Source organism: Heteronotia binoei, chromosome 2 (genome assembly GCF_032191835.1).
Source record: "Heteronotia binoei isolate CCM8104 ecotype False Entrance Well chromosome 2, APGP_CSIRO_Hbin_v1, whole genome shotgun sequence".
NCBI lineage: Eukaryota > Metazoa > Chordata > Lepidosauria > Squamata > Gekkonidae > Heteronotia > Heteronotia binoei.
The window spans coordinates 175600525-175622871 of record NC_083224.1 but is presented as its reverse complement, the minus strand read 5'-3'; the positions used below and the strand labels follow the sequence as shown (position 1 = coordinate 175622871).

The following is a 22347-nucleotide window of genomic DNA, read 5'->3' as shown; positions in this document are numbered from 1 at the left end:
TGGGCCACCAGGCTCTCAGCAATGCTGGCAAAAGCTCCCAAAGGAAAACCTGTGATGGAGCCAGATTCACAGCTTAAAAGGGTCATGAGGGATGGAGCATGTGTGGGTCTAATTTTCTGTCCCTTGTGAAATTTTCACAGGTCCTGGCTTGTTATGAACAGCCCATGCTCTGTGCATGCGGTACAAACCCCAAATCTGACATCACTGGATTCAGCTTCTGGAGGATCTCCACCCACATATTCGCAAAGGTAAGTTTCGCCCCCTGCTCAGATCTTTATTGGCTATGGGGATGAATCTGTAGAGGATTAGGAAGTGGCATCTGTCTGCACCCCAAATGTAAAATGGGGGAATTATGACCCTGAGCCCTCTTTTTTGCAAGGACACTGTGTGGCAGCAGAACCTCTCCAGGCACGCATGCGCACATTATAGTCTTGCAGCTTTTATCCCAACGGGCAACCTGCCATCTGTCCCTACATTATGCTCCAGATACTCAGCAAGGATGAATTGCAGCAGCCGTCTGCTCTATGCCTCTCCCTGTCAGGTGTGACAGAACAAATCTGCCACTTAAAAGTTTCACAAGACAGTCCTTAATTACTTTTTTTTTTTCTTCAGGATTTAAATTATACCTTCAAATGCTTGCCGCATTACAGCCATGCTATTGTTGGGTTTGGGTTCTATTTCTAGGAGCTGCCCTTGAAGACAACTCAGAAGTGCCAAATAGCACAAAAGATACCTTTGCATTGACTGCCTGGTTCTGGTCACTATTATGAACCCATCCAACTTGTGCTTTGCAGATATGCTGGTCCCCATGGACTTCCAGGCTCAATTCTATGCGCCAGTCAAACCGTTACAGCTCTTCATAGCCTGGGACCTGCAGACCAGAAGGACCGCCTCCCATAGCATGAAGCTGTGCACCACCTTAGATCTACCCAACATCCCTTGCTGCCAAGCCTGCCTCCCCATTTTGCCTGCCTAGCTCCAGTCCACTTGACTGGCTTACCTGAAGGCATTTCACTGGCACCGTGTTATCTTCTAGAAGGGCCCACAAAAACTCTTTTTAGTTAACTTTGCAATGCAATTAGTAAAAAAATGCTTTCTCTTCCTTTCTTTTTCTGCTTTAGAAGAATGCTTGAAAGCATCTTCAACACACTTCCTGTTCCATGAACAAGTGAGTGAGTGACAATCCCCCCCCCCAAAAAAAATACCAACTGATCCATTTCTAGGGACTCACCCGACTCTAGATGTCTAGACCTTCTGCACATTTGTGAAACGTTTTGATGGGGCTCCATAATTAATTGCCACATTTTTATAAGATTGCCATTTCAAATTTTGCAACTGCTTCTCTTGCAGAAGCACCCAACATACAGCTCATGTCTATTGTCCTTTGCTCTAGTGGGGAACAGAAATGTTTGGGGAAAGAGGGGGTTAGTTGAAAAGCCTGAAAATCCAAATATGGGCTATGTGCAGGAAGAAATTACAGTTAGTATGTATTCAAGAGAAAGTGGAAGTAGGTTCCTATTTCATTACTCAATTCAGATGAGCTGTTCAGATCCCAGTTCCTTATTCAGGCTTCTTGTAGACTTCAGAACTGAATCAGAGAATCTGAGGACTGCTAATAAGGAAGCATTTATGGTGCCCGGACACTGACCTTACCACCTGGCTAAGAGCTATTCTTCAGAACACACCTACTATGAACAAGCTCTTAGCTTTTGGTTTCTGGCAAAAAAAACTGCCAAGGGATATAGATGATATAGTATATCTCAGCTTCATTGGATCATGGAAGCTAAGCAGGGTCAGTATCTTGATGGGAGACCACCAAGGAAGACTTTGCAGAGGAAGGCAATGGCAAACCATCTCTGCTTAATAACTTAACTTGAAAAACCTATGCCTTGAAAAACCTGTATGTGTGTACAGGGGTGGAATTCTAGCAGGAGCTCCTTTGCATATTAGGCCACACACCCCTGATGTAGCCAGTCCTCCAAAAGTTTACAAAAAAGAGCCTTGTAAGCTCTTGGAGGATTGGCTACATCCGGGGGGCGTGGCCTAATATGCAAAGGAGCTCTTTTTAGAATTCCACCCCCGTGTGTGTGCTGATACAGTGTACAGTCTCCTTTTTTAGCTGGTGGGGATCAGGGATGCAGTTACAGTTCCCATTTTCATGATGGGAGCCGGTTTCCCCCCACTTTCAGGACCTCCGATCTGCCAGCATGGAGCTGGCCAGAGGGGGAAGCCCAACCCCTCCATTGCACCCAATGTGCTTGAGCTGCTTCTTTGACTAAACATCTCACCCCCAAAGCGAAAGATCCAATCCTGGCCTTCCTCCATTTCACTGGAGCGGGAAGTGCAGCAGAAGGAGGAGTCACCTTTGGATCTGTAGGGAAACCCAAAGCAGTCTCCATTGTAGGAAGAGGCTTGAATTGTAAGTTCCCAGTATTTTGGGTTGGGCCCCAGCTCCCATGGCAGTCATTCCATGTCTGGCACCCTCAACATTCCAAAAGTATTTACAGGCTTGCCAAGTTTGGGGGCCCTTGAGCTAAGGAATTTCATGCAGAGCTAGGAGAGGAGTATTTCTGAACACCCCCGATCAGGGATTTATTTTTTTTTTAGCAGGAACCCCTTTGCATATTAGGCCACACACCCCTGCTGTAGCCAGTCCTTCAAGAGCTTACAGGGCTCTTCTTACAAAGCCTACTGTAAGCTCTTGGAGGATTGGCTACATAAGGAGTGTGTGACCTAATATGCAAAGGAGTTCCTGCTACCAAAAAAGCCCAGCGCCCAACAGACCAGAAAAACATTTCACGTTCATAGGTCTGCTATCCTCCTGTCTGATATGTTTCAAGCTAATAAGCATTCTTAGTCATTATGAAAAAGGATAGATAGGCTGCTTAGAAGCTAAGATTCCAAACCATCAATCACCCTTCCATCAAGCCATCCATCATAGGACTGTGTGGCACATCTGTGCCCTCTGAATAATAAAACGTTTAAGAACTCTGCTTATTCACAGAACCCGAAGTGTGACATTGACTACTTTGCCTTTTGTAAATCAAACATAAACTTAGCTCACTGGAATAACTGAAAAGTTTATTTATGTACAGACATCTTTGAGGCTAGAACCAGTTTCCCATGGGAGAAAGATGGTATTGTGCTGATATCCCAGGAATATAGAGAACTTCCCTTTTAAGGAAAGACCCAGGGCAGGGTAGGGATTAGAGTGCTGCGCTAGGATCTGGAAGACTTGAATTGAAATCTCCACTCTTCCATGCAGAGGTCATTTTGTGGGAAAAGAGGTGCTGGAGCTCATTAGCATGAACAAACATGTGGACAAAGGAGACCCGATAGATGTTGTTTACCTTGTCTTCCAGAAAGCTTTTGATAAAGTTCCTCATCAAAGGCTCCTTAGAAAGCTTGAGAGTCATGGAGTAAAAGGACAGGTCCTCTTGTGGATCAAAAACTGGCTGAGTAATAGGAAGCAGAGAGTGAATATAAATGGGCAATCTTCACAGTGGAGGACGGTAAGCAGTGGGGTGCCGCAGGGCTCGGTACTGGGTCCCATGCTCTTTAGCTTGTTCATAAATGATTTAGAGTTGGGAGTGAGCAGTGAAGTGGCCATGTTTGCGGATGACAGTAAATTGTTCATGGTGGTGAGAACCAGAGAGGATTGTGAGGAACTCCAAAGGGATCTTTTAAGGCTGGGTGAGTGGGCGTCAACGTGGCAGATGCAGTTCAATGTGGCCAAGTGCAAAGTAATGCACATTGGGGCCAAGAATCCCAGCTACAAATACAAGTTGATGGGGTGTGAACTGGCAGAGACTGACCAAGAGAGAGATCTTGGGGTCATGGTAGATAACTCACTGAAAATGTCAAGACAGTGTGCGTTTACAATAAAAAAGGGCAACGCCATGCTGGGAATTATTAGGAAGGAATTATTGAAAACAAATCAGCCAGTATCATAATGCCCCTGTATAAATTGATGATGCGGTCTCATTTGGAGTACTGTGTGCAGTTCTGGTCGCCGCACCTCAAAAAAGGATATTATAGCATTGGAGAAAGTCCAGAAAAGGGCAACTAGAATGATTAAAGGGCTGGAACACTTTCCCTATGAAGAAAGGTTGAAACGCTTGGGACTCTTTAGCTTGGAGAAACGTCGACTGCGGGGTGACATGATAGAGGTTTACAAGATAATGCATGGTATGGAGAAAGTTGAGAAAGAAGTACTTTTCTCCCTTTCTCACAATACAAGAACTCGTGGGCATTCGATGAAATTGCTGAGCAGACAGGTTAAAACGGATAAAAGGAAGTACTTCTTCACCCAAAGGGTGATTAACATGTGGAATTCATGGCCATAGGAGGTGGTGGCGGCCACAAGCATAGCCACCTTCAAGAGGGGTTTAGATAAAAATATGGAGCAGAGGTCCATCAGTGGCTATTAGCCACAGTGTGTGTGTATATATAAAATTTTTTGCCACTGTGTGACACAGAGTGTTGGACTGGATGGGCCATTGGCCTGATCCAACATGGCTTCTCTTATGTTCTTAGCATAACTCATTTGCATATTCCACACACTCCCTGACATCACCAGAAGGTGTACTAAGTTATATCAGCTCAGCATCTACCTTAAAATGCTTCTTGAGTTATAATTGTCATAATAAACCTTACTCCCATCGTATTTTTTAAAATTACTTTCTCCTGTGTGGCCACAGTGGCATGAGAAAGATTTCCATCTGTCTGCTTGATATATTTTGGTTATTTCCTCATTTTTTTGTGTGGGGAAAAATATTAGAAAGTTTGTCAAATCTTAAGAGTTCAGCAAAATTCTCCAGGGAGCTTGAACAACGGAGCCCAGAAGCAATTATTTGGGGGGCGGGGGGAAGGTTGTAAGAAAGAAATAACACAGTAAAATTTAGAGGTTCTAGAGCTCCACTCCTGTGATCTGCTGCCCAAAATGAGGCATGCTTCCATGAAGCGCAGAGGTGACCTTGGGTCAGTCATTCTCTCTCATCCAAACCTACCCCAGAGGTACCTCATGTACCAATGGACAAAGTGTTAGCTTCCTATTGGCTGGACAGCTCTATATGAACATTCTAGGCTCAATCAGGCCTCAGGCTTCACAATGGCTGCCTCTTCATCAGCAGCTCCAGTACCAAAAGGAGAACTTCTTACATAACAGGAATCCATTAAAGTTTCACCGTGTACTCACTTCTTCCCTATTACTATTCACATTGGCTGTAATCTTTTTCTTCCATCGTTTGCAAGTCATGGGGGGGGGGAGGTTGGATCCTGGGAATTTCTTCCGCTAAGAGTGGTGTTTTCCTGCAAGCCTTCTGCCGATGGAAGAATCTCTTGCATCGGACTTCTTGCACTGGGGGAAAGTGCCACAACCCAATGAGCTGGAGATCCCAAGCTAATTCTGATTCCCTATGTGGTGTTTTCAGAAAGCACATACCTGTGGGGAAAGAAATGTACTCAGCTGCTTCACATATCATGAGAACTGTCTTGCTGAATCAGGCCAAGCTCCCTCAAATCCAGCATTTCATTCCCAAAAACAGACTGCCAGATAGATGCCTCTGGAAGCTCTCAAGCAGGGCCGGTGTGGTATATAGGGTTACAAATCTCCAGGCAGGGACAAGGGATCCCCGGTTTGGAGACCCTCCCCCCACTTCAGGGTCATCAGAAAGCAAGGGGGAGAGGGAAATGTCTGCTGGGCACTCCATTGTTCTCTATGGAGACCAATTCCTATAAAGTATAATAGAGAATTGATCCATGGGTATATGGGGCTCCGGATGAGCTGTTTCTTTTAGGCAGAGGCACCAGCTTTTCAGCATAGCATCTTGTGCCTCTCCTCAAAACACCCCCCAAGTTTCAAAAGGATTGGACCAGGGGGTCCAATTCTAAGAGCCCCAAAAGAAGGTGCTCCTATCCTTCATTATTAAAAGGTGTGTGGTCCCTTTAAATGTGATTGCCAGAACTTCCTTTGGAGTTCAATGATGCTTGTCACATCCTTACTCCCAGCTCCACCCCTAAAGTCTCCTGACTCCACCCCCAAAGTCCCCAGATATTTCTTGAGTCAGACTTGGCAACCCTAGTGGTATAGCGGTCAAGAGTGTCATACTAGGATTTGGGACTATCAGGATAGAACCCCTCACTTAACTACAGAAGCCTGTCTGGTGACCTTGGGTCCATCCCAGACTCTCAGCCTAAGCTACCCTCACAAGGTTGTTGTTGTGAGGATTAAGCAGGGAGAAGGGGGACAATGTGAAAAACCACTTTGAGTCCCTGATTAGGGAGAAAAGCAAGATATGATTTTTTTTAAAAAAAGTGATAGCTAACTGGCCCAGCAGCTGATAATTCTGGGTTCAGCCTCTATAGGTAGGATGTCAGTATCCTGGTTGATGGACTTATTTTCCAGGAAAATGGCTAACCTCTTTTAAAAGCCATAGGTCATTTCCACACCCAGCAGCAATGAATTCCATAAGTTAATGACATAGCAAGATGAAGCATTTCAGGACAGAAGTGTATTGAAGTGACTTGGATACACTTCAATTGTTAGGCAGTATCTCTGGGAAACAGGTGGACTTTATCATCACTTTTAAGAGGCAGAGAATGTCTAGACAGTTCCCTTCTTCGAATATTTGCTTCATTTGTATCCTGCCATTTGCCCCATCGGGGCGCAAAGGGGCTCACATAGTTCTCTTCTCACCTTCATTTTATCCTCACAACCAGGGGTCGTTTTGTAGAAAAATAGGTGTTGGAGCTCTTCCAGAGATTGTTATGCAGCTACACCTACTATTCAATGGGCAAGGTGGGAAGGAGGAGGTGGAACTCTCAGAAAGGTTCAGGAGCTGTGCTCCTGTGAGCTCCCGCTGAATCCAAGGCCTGCTCACAACCACCTGGCGAGGTAGGTTATATTGGAATTGGCAATGTCTCGTGTACAGAGACAAGAGAACAAGACTCTACAGGGGGTGGCAAGATTATTAATTACACAAGATAATATCTTCATTCCTTCTCTCCCCAGATTGCTACTCTCAGGGGAATATCCCACTTCTTGGAAGTTCCACAGATATTCCCTCGGCTAGCAGTGTAACTAGGAACCTATTTCTGTTTCTTCTCTTTAGTATCAAGCATGTTAGTTCCTGCATAAAGCTTTAAATACACTTTAATCAGTTTGTGCGCTTCTGCTGTGTTGATTACTCTGCTGACAGTTTGGGCTAAAAGTGTGTGACTGGCTCAAGGTCACCCAGCAAGCTTCCCCAGGAGCGGGGGGAATTCAGACTTGAGTCTTCCGGATCCTAGTCTGAAATGCTAACCATTTAAGGAGCAAAGCATTAAAGAGGATTCTCTTAATTCAGAGAGAGCCAGTTTGGTGTAGTGGTTAAGTGTGCAGACTTTTATCTAGGAGAACCGGGTTTGATTCCCCACTCCTCCACTTGCAGCTGCTGGAATGGCCTTGGGTTAGCCATAGCTATCGCAGGAGTTGTCCTTGAAAAGGCAGCTTCTGTGAGTGCTCTCTCAGCCCTGCCTATCTCACAGGGTGTCTGTTGTGAGGGAAGAAAATAAAGGAGATTGTAAGCCGCTCTGAGACTCTGATTCAGAGAGAAAGATGGGGTATAAATCTACAGTCTTCTTCATTCAGGTGCCTATTTATATTGATCCAGATGAGGCTTACATTTCTTCAGCTTGCAACTGACCAGTTACATCAGGAGTGACCCTTAGTAGGCCAGCTCGGAAGTAAGTCCTGTTTTCTTCAATGGGTCTTGCTCCCAGGAAAGTGTCTTTTGGACAGCAGCCACAGTGGCCTAGTTTACCACTTTCCCAGCTTCCTTGACAACTTGGTACTGAGCTGACCCAAGAGATCTAAGTGTGTCTTGGAGGTCTGCAGCAAAATGTTATTGCAGTCTACCAGTAGTCATAAATGCCCAAGACCCTCCCGTAGTGTGCATCGCTTCACAGTTACATACACACGCCTTTTGCTTTCACCGCATAAATTTGCACATCCCTGGACATCTCATGCATACGCACATACCCTTTACAAATTTCCAGCTGAGTGGAAGGGGAAAAAATACGGCATGAAATCTCTTAACATCACCACCAAATGAAGCATGAAACATACTTTCAAGGAAGGAGCAGTAACAGAGCCACACTAAATATTTCATCTCGAGAACAAACCATTAATATTGTGAGCTCTGACCTTCAAACTGTGAAACTGGCTTAGTGAGGAGTTATGGGATCTGCACCTCCAAGCTCAGCAAAAGAGGGACTCAGCGGGAGGGCGGGGTGAGTTATTTATCTAGAATTTCCCCATCCTTCTCCTTGAACACTTGGACTGCTTAAAGTTTAGCAACAATTCATGTAAAAGATACATCCAAATAACAATAGCCAATGACAGTAGCAAATAATAGCAAAAGTTCAGTTAACTTTTTTTTTTTAAGTGCCATAATTTATTCATACTCCCAGGGCTTTTTGTAGCAGGAACTCTTTTGCATATTAGGCCACACCCTCTTGATCCTCCAAGACTACAGTATGCCCTGTAAGCTCTTGAAGGATTGGCTACATCAGGGGTGTGTGGCCTAATATGCAAAGGCGTTCCTGCTACAAAAAAGAAAAAAAGCCCTGCATACTCCTAAAAGGAAAAGACCAAACACTTCCTTCTTAAGACGAGACTAGGTGTCCTAAGAACAATAATGAAAGTCTCTTCCTCTGACCCCTCCACTACACAAACTTTTTTGCAGCTATTCAGAAACAAAAAATATCAGAATGCCATAAACCGAACAGACTGCAACTGGTGGCTCATGCAGTAAGTTTGGTTGCACATCTGCCCTATTAATACTATCCCCAGGGCTTTTTTTGTAGCAGGAACTCCTTGCATATTAGGCTACACACACACACACACACCATGTAGCCAATCCGCCAAGAGCTTACAGGGCTCTTCTTAGAGGACCTACTGTAAACTCTTGGAGGACTGGCTACATGGGGGGGTGTAACCTCATATGCAAAGGAGTTCCTGCTACAAAAAAAGCCCTGACTGTGCCCATGAGGCTGGGATCAAAAGACTTGGCGAGAATTGGGGGTTTTCTGTGACATCACCACAGACCACTGGCATATCCAAGGAGATGGGGACTTCTCCTGATTAACTAGATTTTCTCATTCTGGGTAAGCCACCTTGGGGATCCTCCTGGATTGAAAAGCAGTGTAGAACTCAGATGAATAAATAATAGCATAACACCAGCACTCTTGGTGGATGAAGTACTAGCTCATTTGGTCGGTGAACACCGGTTACTTCAAGCACCAGGAAGTAGACAAGAAATAAGAACAGCCAAGGAGAAAGAGGAGCCATGGATGAATCCTCTCCTGCCACTGATAACGCTTAATTTGCCATTTTGCTGCTCCTCTCAGCATGCATGTGAAGAGGGTTGCCAGCCTCCAGGTTTTTGTGGGAGATCTCCAGCTATTATAGTTGGTCTCCAGACGACCAAGATCAAGTCTCCTGGAAAAAATGGCTGCTTTTGGAGGGTGGACTCGATGGCCTTATACAGGGGTGGAATTCTAGCAGGGGCTCCTTTGCATATTAGGCCACACACCCCTGGTGTAGCCAATCCTTGAAGAGCTTACAAAAAAGAGCCTCATAAGCTCTTGGAGGATTGGCTACATCAGGGGTGTGTGGCCTAATAAGCAAAGGAGCTCCTGCTAGAATTCGACCCATGGCCTTATATCCTGTTGAGGTCCCTCCCTCCCCAAACTCTGCTGCCTTCAGTCTCCACCCCCAAATCTCCAAGTATTTTCCCAACCTAGAGCTGGCAACCCTAGGAGAGAGACAGGAGCTACATCTTACTGCTATACACCACACACTAGCTGCAGGTGCTTCCAAAAGCAAGCAAAAATTAGAAATAGCGGCTCCCTAAGGCTCTGTGACCCAGCAGAACATATGGACTGAAAACCACTGCCTTACTGGAACTGGACTGAGAATGCTGTGCAGCAGGATCCAGAGCAGCATTTCTCAAAAGGGGGAGCCAGCCTCTTGCTGGGCTAGACACCATCTCATTATTTTTTCGTTCTCTCAGCCATGCCAAAATCTTTTATGGAACCTTTCTTGTTCCAGCCATCCAAAAGTCTAAAAGACAGAATTACACTCTCCCATTGTCAGTACTACCAATGAAAAATGTCCTCTTGGCATGCTGGAGTAGACGCTTGGCTAGGATACATGTTTTGTTAAAAATGCTTTGACAGGAACGATAATGGCTTGGGTTCCTGGGATGGAACCGTCGCACCTTCTCACAGCCTGACCTGCCTCACAGGTTTGTTGTGAGGTTAAAATGGAGGAGAGGAGAATGATGAAAGCTGCTTTGGGTCTACGTGGGGTGGGGGGGAAGGCGGGTTTTAAATGAAGGAAATAAACCAATAGCACTTTCCATCATTGGAAGAGGAGGGTGACTTCTGCCGATCCCCTTCCCTTCACAGACCTTCCCTTTCCCCTCTGTTTGGCTCATGAGGGTCTTTCAGAAGAGTCCAGAGGAGGGTGACGAAGATGGTGAGGGGTCTGGAGACCAAGTCCTATGAAGAAAGGTTGAAGGAGCTGGGGATGTTTAGCCTGGAGAGGAGGCGGCTGAGAGGTGATATGATCACCATCTTCAAGTACTTGAAGGGCTGTCATATAAAGGATGGTGTGGAATTGTTTTCTGCGGCCCCAGAAGGTAGGACCAGAACCAACGGGTTGAAATTAAATCAAAAAACTTTCTGGCTCAACATTAGGAAGAACTTCCTGACAGAGTGGTTCCTCGGTGGAACAGGCTTCCTCAGGGAGTGGTGGGCTCTCCTTCCTTGGAGGCTTTTTAACAGATGGCCATCTGACAGCAATGAGGATCCTGTGAATTTAGGGAGCGGTATTTGTGAGTTTCCTGCATTGTGCAGGGGGTTGGACTAGTTGACCCTGGAGGTCCCTTCCAACTCTATGATTCTATGATTCCCATTTTCTCCCGAGTGCACTGAACACCTTGAAATTCTGTTCCATCGGGTCATGCCTGGCCCACAGGTGGCTGAACTGTCCTCAAGAGGGCAAGAGCTTTTTCTCTAGTGGCACCTGAGTGGTGGAACTCTCTGCCATCTAGGCCCTGAGGCAAACTCCCTCTAAGCTGTGGAGTCCTGTGAGCAAAAATTTTACTTTGCGAGCTTCTGGCATTAAAGTTGTGAGCTACTACATAAATTAGCTTGCTCTGGGGCCATTTTTCCTGACCTAAGACAAAAATTTGTGAGCCAGAGGCTATAAAACTGAGCTAGCTCATACTAACTCAGTTTAGAGGGAACACTGCCCTGAGGGATCTTTCTAGCTTCCATAAGGCCTTTATAACAGGGCTGTTCTACCAGGCTTTTTGTTTAGGATGTTCAAGGCCAATTTTTTTTATCAATGCCATTTGTTTCTTTAATACCAGTTTGGGGTATGGTTGTTGGATGCCAAATGATGGTTTTATTGTGATGCCTGAGCTAGAGTGCTATTTCACAGATTGGGATTTAATATTTTTGTAAGTATGTTCTGTCTTTATTTAGAGATTGTTTTACGTGAGCCACCCCAAGCCCTGTGACCCAAGGGCAGGAAGGTATAAGCCTAAAAATCAATAAAATGAAGCCATTGGATTAATTTTCACAGTTTTCAAGATTTTTTTTCCATTGCAAAATACTTAAAATTGGAAAGTAATCTTACAAAGTGATTAACCATACAACTGCATTATATTGGTCAGAGGCGTCACTAGGGTGGGTTGCACCCTGGGGTGTAACTGATTCAAGTCACCCCCCCCATTGGGCATCACCCCATTTGGAGGGCTGCGTCACCCCCTCCGCACACAACCCCGCCCACTTCACATGGCCCCTCCATCATCCACCCTCTGGTCACATGACCAGCCCCCGTAATCCAAGATACCAGTTTTGCAGCATTTAAGTTTCCCCCACTCACCCACATGCTTTTAGCTGAGCCGGTGGCAGCGCGGCCCCGGTTTCAGAATCCTGGCCAGCCCACACACAGCAGCAGCGTTCTAGTCCCAGGGCCAGCCCCTTCCTGTTGGGGGGGGGGTCATGGGTCAGTGCCTGGGGCCAATGAGAATGCTCTGGGGGAGGGCCGATGGCCCCCTTGGCCCCGCCCTAGTGACGCCGCTGATATTGGTGTTGTAGCGATGCCATTATGGGCAAACTCATTATCCAGATTAGATTACATAGCCTAAATCAATGGTAACCAGCTCTTTCTGGCAAGTATGCTAAGAGATCAAATTGGTGTATAGTGTAATACATAGGCAGCCCACCTACATGTCTTGGAGTGGTTTGGCTTCCAACCTTGTGGCACATCTATTGTGCCTGAATTATTACCAACCATGGCTCCTTAGTATTGGGTGGACTAGAAAGCAAGTTTATAGTGTACTGCAGGGGTGGCCAAACTGTGGCTCTTTCACACATATTGTGCGACTCTCAAAGCCCCCACCACCTTGTCAGCCAGTTTGGAGAAGGCATTTGTCTTTTTAAATCACTTCTACAAGTGAAGCCAGTCGGCAGTTTGGAGAATGCATTTAAAATTGAAGTTGCTTTCTTTCCACCTTTCCCTCCCTCCTTTCTCTCCCTTCCTCTTTTCCTTCCTTTCTTCCTCCCTTTCTGCCTGCCTTCGCTCCTTTCTGTCTTGCGACCCTCAAACATCTGTTGCTTACTCTATGTAACTCTTACGTTAAGCAATTTTGGCCACCCCTAGTGTACTGTGTTTATGGTGATGAAGCCTCCATGATTGGCTGCACTGGTATGATGTCACAGAATGTTCACAAAAAAGTTCATATACTGAAGGAAACGTACTGACAGAATGTTCGCAATCCACTTCTTGCAGGAAGGGAACATTGTAAGTCATGGCTGGTAGTAAAACTTCACGGACCCCAAGGATAAGAGTAGCATTGCACAACAGCTTGAGGACTGAGGAAAGTTGCCTGGATTAGGGATCCCAAAGACAAAGAGTGTCAACAGGGGCCAAAGGCCCAGAAAGTGAGTGATGTTGAATTTTATGTTTTGATTTGAACCAACCAGATGATGTTCTGGGACTGAGCCCTGGCTAAAATTAAGGCTTGTGTCACACAGATTGGAGCACACATATTCAGAGAGATCCTGAGAAGACTTATGGCTTCGCCATTGTTTGCATTTGTTTAACCAACTCAATCATCAGCCTTCGGCTTTAGAGCAAGCAAAACTGTTCCCTAATTATCTACAGCGTATATCACAGTCCCTAAATTACCCGCAAAGCTGTTCAGTTAAAGAATCACTGCCCGAGATTCCTGTGACTACAGTCATTCCAACTAGAACAGCTGCCAGGTTGCAAATCAGCCCAAATATTGTTCAATAACAAACACAGTCCAAAACAGGGATGCCAGCCCCCAGGCATCACAGCTCATCTCCAGATTACAGAGGTCAGTTCCCCCTGAGAAAAATCAATGCTTTGGAAGGTGGACTCTATGGCATTGTACCCCACTAAAGTCCCTGTCTTCCCCAGGCTCCACGCCCAAATCTCCAGGAGTTTCCCAACCTTGATCTGGCAACCCTACCCCCCATCCACTGCTGGTGGCCAGGGGTGACTGGCCACCCTAAATCAGCATCACAGAAAGGCCATATTCTATCTGAGTGGATTGAATTCCATTGTGTTTCAAAGTCTCAGCATCATACACATACAGGGACACATGAAAATATTATCAAGGTCACTATTGGTTACTCTGTCTGGCTGCAGTTCCCCAGGGTTTCATCTGCCTTTCATGCCACCTACTATCTGACCCTTTTAACCGGGAAAGCTTTTTCTATGTTCCTAGCAAATAAGCCACCGTTGAGCTATAACTCCTCTCCAGTAATAGGAAGAGGTGCAGCCTTTTATACCCAGGCATGAAAATTAGGAGGCAGCAGGGTTTTAAACAAAGTTTTAACAGAGAGGCTCCTTTTCTTCATAGCGGGCTGATTTCCACCTTATAAATCCATGTGTCCCCCAGATGGACTTTGGACAGACATGTTCTCTCAGTTCCCAGCTGGAAAATTCTCCCAGGTACATGAGGGTTTATTTGGACTGGTACCATGATGCATGAGGAAAGGGGCTTTTACTACATACCATTTTCCCAACCTGAAATGGCTCTTGGGAGCCACTGTTTGCTCACTAGGGAAAGCTACATGTACTGATGGCTGCATGTAGGCTTCCCCATTGAACAGTGGCTCCCAGGGGCAATTCAGATCCGAAAAACAATACATAAAAGAGGTTTAAGTTTCTTTTCCTTGTGCTGATCCAGATCAGTCCCCATGTGTCTGGGAGTTAATTTCCTGGTAGGGAACTCCTTGGGTATGTTTGATTAAAAGCACTTGATGATGATAGCCAAGTAGTGGATATAAGAACTTTGTAAAGTGTTGTTGATTTGCTTCTAGAACTAACTTTTTGTCCTTCTAGTCTATTGAAAGTTCTGGAGTGGACTGGCATGTGGATAGTTCAGGGCAGTCTAAAATACTGGCCTAGATCAAAGAGTGGAGTTGCTACAATTCTCACATAGCTGTCAGAAAAACAAGGCAAATGTTATCATTGCAAGAAACTGCACCTCAACTTCCAGACAGTCTTAACATACTAATTATGATTGGGGAACTTGCTCTAGAGCGGGGGTCCCCAACCACCAGGCCGTGGACTGGTACCGGTCCATGGCCTGCTATCAACCGGGTCGCAGAGTGAGGCAGAGAAGCCCTGGATTAAACAGGCAGCACGGCCTCGCTCCAAGGCTACCTCCCCTTGCAGGGTCCCAGGCCGGCAGAAGGGCAGAGCTGCTGTGATCTTACCCTACCCCTCATTTATAGACCTCCACTGATCAGTTGATTAGTTGGGGTCTTTAAATGGGAGGGGGAGGCAGAAACAGCCCCAGTCTCCCCTCCCATTTAAAGACCCCACCATAGGGGGCAGGGATGTGGCATGGGCGAGGGGGCAGTCTGGGGTGGCAAAAACCCCAGCGCCACCCCCCTTACCAGTTCGTGGAAAAATTGTCTTCCACAAAACCAGTCCCTGGTGCCTAAAAGGTTGGGGGCCACTGCTCAGAGGAATCCCAGTGGCCCAGACAAAACTGGGCTTTGTGTGGAATACCCTTCCGCTTTCTAATTACAGCTTGTGGAAATAAAGCAAAAATTAATTCCCAGGAAAATCATCAGATATACACACGTGTCTCAGCCCTATTTTTTCTTGCAGTAAAATGGATGTATTTCCATGTTAAATCCTAAAAACCATATCTAAGCTATATTTCACACAAATGATCTGATGCACACCCATATTGGGGAGGAGGGAGATGTATTTCACTAGATAAGCTTCTGCTAAAACATGGAAACTACCAGGCTACATTTTCATCATCCTTCAGGAAAAAGAATTTGAGACATTCTCAGTTTTAGAAACAGCAACAATGCAGAAGGTATAATCATGCAATGCGCTTTCTTGTCCACTGCAGAGAATTAAATGGTCAGGCTTAACTTTTTTAAGCAAAAGTATTCTACATGCTTCCATTTAGGATACAGATTGAGAAACTGAGGAAGAACCCACTATGTAGAGATGAGGAATGCTGATCCGCATATGACAGTATTTTCAGCATTTTCTGAACAAAACTCAAGCAGATCTTTTTGTTCCACTATCAGTCCAATCCTGTGCATATGTACACAGAATTAAGTCCCACATATTCAGAGGGGTTGAATCCCAAAGTAAATTGTCAGAAGATTGGGCCTTGGTTGTGGGTACAAAAGAGGTAAAACTCTTTCCCCCAAAAGAGTTGTAGAAATCTCATGTATACCTTCTGAGTCGAAACAATGGAAAGTCAAACAAGCTGTTCTAGCTGGAGAAAAGGCTCTCTATGGCCCTTCTGAGTTCCAATTAAGATGAAAGAATTCTGTTAATGGTTAGATGTTACAAAGCACACACATTTGATATATTTTCCTGTTAGGAGCACCACTTTACAGACAAACCAATTCTATTAAAATCCTGCAGGTGGCTAAGGGAATGCCCTACATTGAGCAGGAAGCAAGCTTTGTTAATTGAATTTGATGTAAATATTTACAAACCTATGGCCAGCAGGCAGCTTCTAAGATGAGGCCTTCCTCCTTATTTCTTACCTAGAAGGAAATGTTGTTCTCAGTTGTATGTGTGCGTTTCCCGCCCCCTCCCCCCCCAAAAAAACCCATTGTTTTATTCATGTGAAAATGTATTTAATCAGTTAGTTGATTAAGATTCTTATGATTGATTAACATTATGCAAGATCCTAAGATTACTTTAATTGAACGGCAACCCATAGTTCTTACACATCAAGTGTATTTTTATCCCACTGTTTCTCCAAGGAATGTATGTTTCTCCCCATCTTATCTTCACAACAACCGTGTTGGGGAGCCTACAAGAGAAAACAGCAAGCCACTAAGCATCTATGAGAGTGCAGAAATCTGATGCTGGTTTTCACTGAGGAAGTTTCAGCGCAAACAAGGATTTGCAACAAAACTAAAGACTAAATTCAAGAAGTTGCAGAAAAACCAATATATGTGTGTATGTCTCCAATCACAAAACACTGTAAATGTGTGTATTTAAAAAATTTTCAAAATGTAAAACATACTACCCCTCACAAAGGAGCATATATAATAATGATTTAAAACAATTTCTATAAATGTATACACATGTGCTATACATAAAATACAACAAGGTGTATTTTATGCATTTCATGGGTGTATCGATTTATCTAAAATTGTTTGATATGAGGTTTTTTTTGTTGATGTGTCACTTCTTGAAAAAAATATTTTCAGATATGTACTTAGGGTGTTTTGTAATTTTGTTTTAGAGATACACATATATTTTTTCTGCAACTTTTTGCCCAATTTTTGCTTTTTTAAAAAAAGGGTCTCCGCAGTCCAGTCCAATGCTCTAACCACTGTACCACACTGGTTCATCTTATTAGGACTGCACTTGAAATTCCAGAGGAGATATTTAGTCTCTTACAGCAAAGCCAGAAAGAAATTTTGTAGGAATCCCAATTAAATAAATCTTCCTTAATTAGCTGTGTGAGCCCCTGTATAGGGGAAATAACTGCCCCCCTGTAGTTTTCTTTAAGAACAGTAATCTTTAGTTTGGCCCTATGTTCCACAGAAGCAGTGTGGTATAGCAACTGAACCAGGGTCCTTTTACTGCCCACTCTGCCACTTAAGCTCACTGGGTGACCTAGAGCTAATCACTTTCTCTCAGCCCAACCTACCTCATATAAAATGGATTGATGAGAATAAAATGGATGATGAAGTTGTAAACTGCTTTGGTTCCCTATATAAATAAATAACAGGAGCTTCCTGGAAATGTTAATTAAACTGCAGCCCTAAGCTCACAAAAATTAATTGCCTGAGAATGTGGTAGAATAAATAACAGGGGCTTCCTAGAAATGTTGATTAAACCTCAGACCTAAGATCACAAAAATTAATCTCCTGAGAATAATGGTAGAATTGGGATGTGAGACACTCAAGCCCAGGCTGGTTCTCCAACCAAGCTACTCAAGGGGCTACTTTGACTTGAGACAGTGTATTGAAGAAGGGTGCCAACACAATGGAGGTATTCAGCTTTGCGTACCGAACTGTTTATGCTGCTAGCCGGGCCCAAGCAACCCTTTGCAGCAATGTCAGCAGCTCTATGGCTCCAGGAGGGGATGGGGAGACTTTGTTTGGAGCAACAGAATAGTGTGAAGGAGTTCTGGCTCAGGTTCAGATCTATTTTCACCTAACAGACTGACTGGGGTAGTCTTGAGCAAGTCAACATGCCTCATAGGAAGATTGTGAGACAAAAAACTACTGGGGGCTCCTTCAAGGAAAGGTGAAGTACCAATTAAGAAATAGTATTGTGCTTTCTAGGACCCCTGGGACAGGCTTCAAATACTGAGCTAGAGGTTGAAGGACTCAAGCACTGCTTATGCTTCTATATAGGATCACTGAGCCCCACCATCTGCTGTAAAACAGAATCCTTCGCACATTAACCAGTATCTGAACCACATATCACTCCCATGTGACAAATTATTATCCAGGGATGATGGACCACAAGTTTAACCACTCTTGTAATGATCTCAGGTAAAGTGTTTTACTGAGGGGCCCAAAAAAATGAGAGTATAACCAATTTCTAGTTGGCTATTACTTAGCAGTTACCTCAACAGGTTAGGGACTGTACTCTATCCCAGAGTCTCTTCAAATGGAAGACGACCGGGTTGGTGTTTTAGCCTAGGATGGGCCATGCTGTTTTAAGGTTTTATCTTATAGACTTTCTTGCATAGAAAAAGCTATTTGACAGGTTTTGGTCCATAAATTAACAGCTTAGATTCAGCTGTGGGGAAAGTTAAGGAACCTGAGGGGAAAGTCCCTTTAATTTTTATTCGGAAGCAACTGACATTTACTGGTACTCTTTCTGCTTTGAGACAAATAATTTATTTCTGTCAGAAACTGTATCCTTGACTCTCAGCCACTGCAGAACGCTAGAAAGGTTGAACATCCACTATTTATTATCCTTCCCAGTAAAATGAATTTCTTCAGTGTGGGTTTTAATTATCTCTCATCCTCCTTGGTTTGTAAAACAGCAGACAAGGTCTGGAGGGAGGTCTGCCAAGGCGGAGCAGAGGAGCCTTGGTAACGTCATTGCAAATTACCTCAGGGTGGCTTTATTTTAAACAGAGCTGAGGGCTTGGCAAGCCAGTAAATAAAGTCCTTAGTGGCTTCTGTGTCTGCTGGGCTTGAGGAGGTGGCACATGGAGAAATGTGGTGCCAATTTTATCCCTCAGTATGCGTAAATCACTGTATTTGTGCTACAATAAAGAGGACTACAGGAGCCCTGTACTGAGTCTGTGCCTTCCCGCCAAAAAACACGAGAAATTCCTTGCTTGTGCCCTTCCAACATCCCATTCGGCCATCACAAACCAAGGGTTCTGAATGTTTACAGGAAAGTTACTTTACTAAGGTTGTTCAGATGGTACAGGGAAGTGAGTTGAGAAGAAGAGCTGAGCCACATATGACAGAGAACAATGAGGGAAAGTCAGCAGCTAAAGATGTCCTATTCAAATACAATATTCCTTGTTTATTGCAGGCAGGAGAAAGTGAATCCCCAGACGGCTTGCAGGAAAGGGGTGTAAAAGTGAGAATATTTACAAGCTGCTGAAAAGTAATTATTTATTTATTTATATTTTGATTTATATCCCGCCCTTCCCACCGAAGTGGCTCATTAGTAATATAGCTCATTAATGGCTATATTAGTAGTTACTAACTGGAAACAATTAACCCCAATGAGAGAGAAGTAGGGTGGCCAACTAGCCAGAATAAAATCCCCATCCGCCTTCTTCCTGTGCTAAGGGTGAAATTAACAGGTGACATTTTTCAGAGCTTCTTCCCTCTATCAAGCCAAATCTGATTTATCATGACCCCACAGGGTTTTCAGGGCAAGAGACATTCAGAGGTGGTTGGCCTTTGCCTGCCTCAGCATAGTGACTCTGGAATTCCTTGGTGGTCTCCCATCCAGATACTGATCGGGGCCAACACTGCTTAGCTTCTGAGATTTAAAGAGACTGGGCTATCCTGGCCTATCCAGGTCAGGGCTTTCACAGCATGATGATTAGCAATTTTACTTGCTGAGGTCAAGGCAGCAAGGAAGTATAGGATTAAAAACAAGCAATCACCACCACCCCAATTCCTCTGATGGCAGCTGTCAGTCACACCCATCACATGTGAACCAGCATAGCGTAGTGGTTAAAGTGTTGGACTAGGATCAGGAAGATGCTGGTTCAAATCCCCACTTATTCCATGGAAGTTTGCCTGGTGACCTTGGGCCAGTCACGCACTCTCAGCCTAACCTACCTCACAGGGTAGTTGTGAGGATAAAAAGAAGAGAAGGATGAAAGCCAGTTAGGGTCCCCATTGGAAGGAAAAGGAAGGATATAAATAAAGCAAATAAATATAATAATCAAACATCTAACGTAAGAGTCACGAATCAGATTGGGATGGGGTAGCTGAGGTGGGAAACCCAAATGATGCCCTTGTTCTCATTCTTCAGAAAAAGCCACAACCCACAGGAAAGTTCTCTTGTCAGCTTGGAGGGTCAGTTCCTCCAAGGGCAGGGTGGCATATATTGTTCTTTCCTGCCATTTTATCTTCACAACAATCCAGTGAGGTCAAGAGAGTGAGTGACTGGCCTCAGGTCACCTGCCCAGCTTCATGGCAGAGTAGGAATTTGAACTCAGGTCCCCCCAGATCCTCATCTGACACTCTAGCCATTAATACCACATGGATGTTTGAGAAACCAGAGACTTCTCAGCCACTACAGCTGCCATCCTAAGCATTCTAACTAGGGAGTAAGTATCACCAGGCCTCGGATAGAGTGGGAGCTCACAGGAGCCCAGCTCCTGAACCTTTCGGAGAGTTCCACCTCCTCCTTCCCACCTTGTCCATTGAATAGTAGGTGCAGCTGCATAATAATCCCTGGATGAGCTCCACCACCTATTTTTCTACAAAAACGACCCCTGAGTACCACTGAACTCAAATGGGACTTATTTCTGAGTATAGGTTCTTAGGATTGCATTGTACACGTGTTAACTAGTTTGGTGGGTCAATTCTGTCTCCCCTTTGCCTGCCACTCTTTATGGGATACGAAATCTGACACATGACAGTGGGGAGAGAGAGAATCTTGCTTTTCTGTCTACCCAACGCTGCCCTCTTCATTCTATTGCCTCCAATCAAACGAAATAAGCAAGTCTTTTGCCAACAGCTCCATAGAAGATCCCTCTTTTTCTCTATGATTCTCCTCCTCCTCCATTTCCCTCTTTTGCCCCCCACCCCACCCGGCAAAACAAACAAAATCGAAGTGCAGAACAGTTCCCCTACCGAACCTCCACGGAGGGAAGCGGGGAAGGACAGGAGGAAACGCATCCACAGCATCGTTCCGCCAGCTTGCGCGCAATCCCCTCTGAAAGGGTTTCCCCCTCCCCAAAAGAAAATAAGAGACAATAAGGGCTGCCTCCCCATCTCCAAGCGCAGGTTTGTGGGGGAGGTGCGATGCTGGAAGGAGACACGTCTGAATGTTGCTCAGCCACACACACACACCCACACCCCGGGCTCCCTAGTCACTCTAGCACGTCCCTGGTCTGTCTGCCACGGTTTGCTTTCCCGGGGGGGAGATCGCGTCGGAGGCGCAGATTCCCAAGCAAACCGCGCTTGTCTCCCACAAGGATGGAAGTGGGTGGTGGGGAATGGGGAAAGCCAATTGCAGTTCTCCCGAGGGAGGGGGTGGGAAAGTGTCGCTCCAATACAGGAAGCCAAACCACCGCAACCGGAGCGCCCGAAACACGCCCGGAGAGTCTCCATGAAAAAAAACCGAGAGGAGGGCGGACAGTCCCTTCCTAGGCACAAGACAAGCCTTCCCCGGGAAATGTCCTTCCGTTCCTCTCTCCGCATCCAAGAGACCCGATTTTAATTATCTGGACGCGCCAAAGGAAACACGCCGTCTTGGGTAGCCGCCGGAAAAAAACAACTTACCTTGGAGGCGACTGTTGCAGAGGCGTCTGGTTTCCTTTGCCCCCGCTGTCCGAAGGACGCCCGGCCGCGCTAGCGACGGCGGGAGAACAATTGGAAAGGGAGCGGTGGCGGCTGGTCAAGATCAACCGCGCCTTCAGGCTCTCCGAGCGCTTCTGGTAGGTTTCAAAGCGAGGCTTTCCAAAAGGGTGCTCTGGATTCCCCCCAGCTGCAGGGGGCGCCTGTGCTTCATCGCCTGCTAGAGGGAGTTTGGGAGTGGGACCCCCCACACACACCACTACCTAGATCATAGGCGAAGGGGGTCACAGATAAACCGGAGAGGGAGGGGAGAGATGATAAAACCTGGAGGAGAAAGGGTTCCAATCTTCTGTCAAAAGCTCTCCTTGGCCGCGTTTTCCAACTTGGCCGAGATGCAATTGGGCGGGTGGGGAATTTACCTCCACCTCTCAATCCAAAGAAGCCCCCGAAAGCTGAGGGTTTTTCTTCCAAGTTCAGCTTCAGCGTCTTCTGTCCTTCCCAAACGCAGCTGGGTTTACGCACACCTGGCAAAAATACGATACCCAAGAGCATCAAAAGTGACGCAGCGTCTCCTTAAAAAGAACGGGCGGGGAACCCTCAGAAACTTACTTCAGAGGAGACTTAGAGGTGGAGCCACGGGAGGGAAGATGGTCCCTTGAGAACTGAGCAGAGCGCCAGAGCAGAGAAGGAGCAAGGCGAGAGAAGCCCGTCCAGAGTTCACGCTGACCCAACAGGTTGCAAAGGCAGCCCCCGTCACTAACCCTTTAAAACCGGCAGATGTTGTGAATCAGCGGCAGCAGC

The 22347-nt window shown here is 45.5% G+C and overlaps 1 protein-coding gene across 1 annotated transcript in view; it reads right to left on the bottom strand.

Annotated features, from left to right (window-relative positions):
* LOC132567693 (protein FAM163A-like) overlaps positions 1–22093 on the bottom strand; it is a 111667-nt gene extending 89574 nt beyond the window's left edge. Inside the window, exon 1 of the mRNA XM_060233369.1 lies at positions 21532–22093. The gene's annotated coding sequence lies outside the window, so the exon portion shown is untranslated. The remainder of the gene's footprint in view (positions 1–21531) is intronic.
* Between the last annotated feature and the right edge of the window lie 254 nt (positions 22094–22347).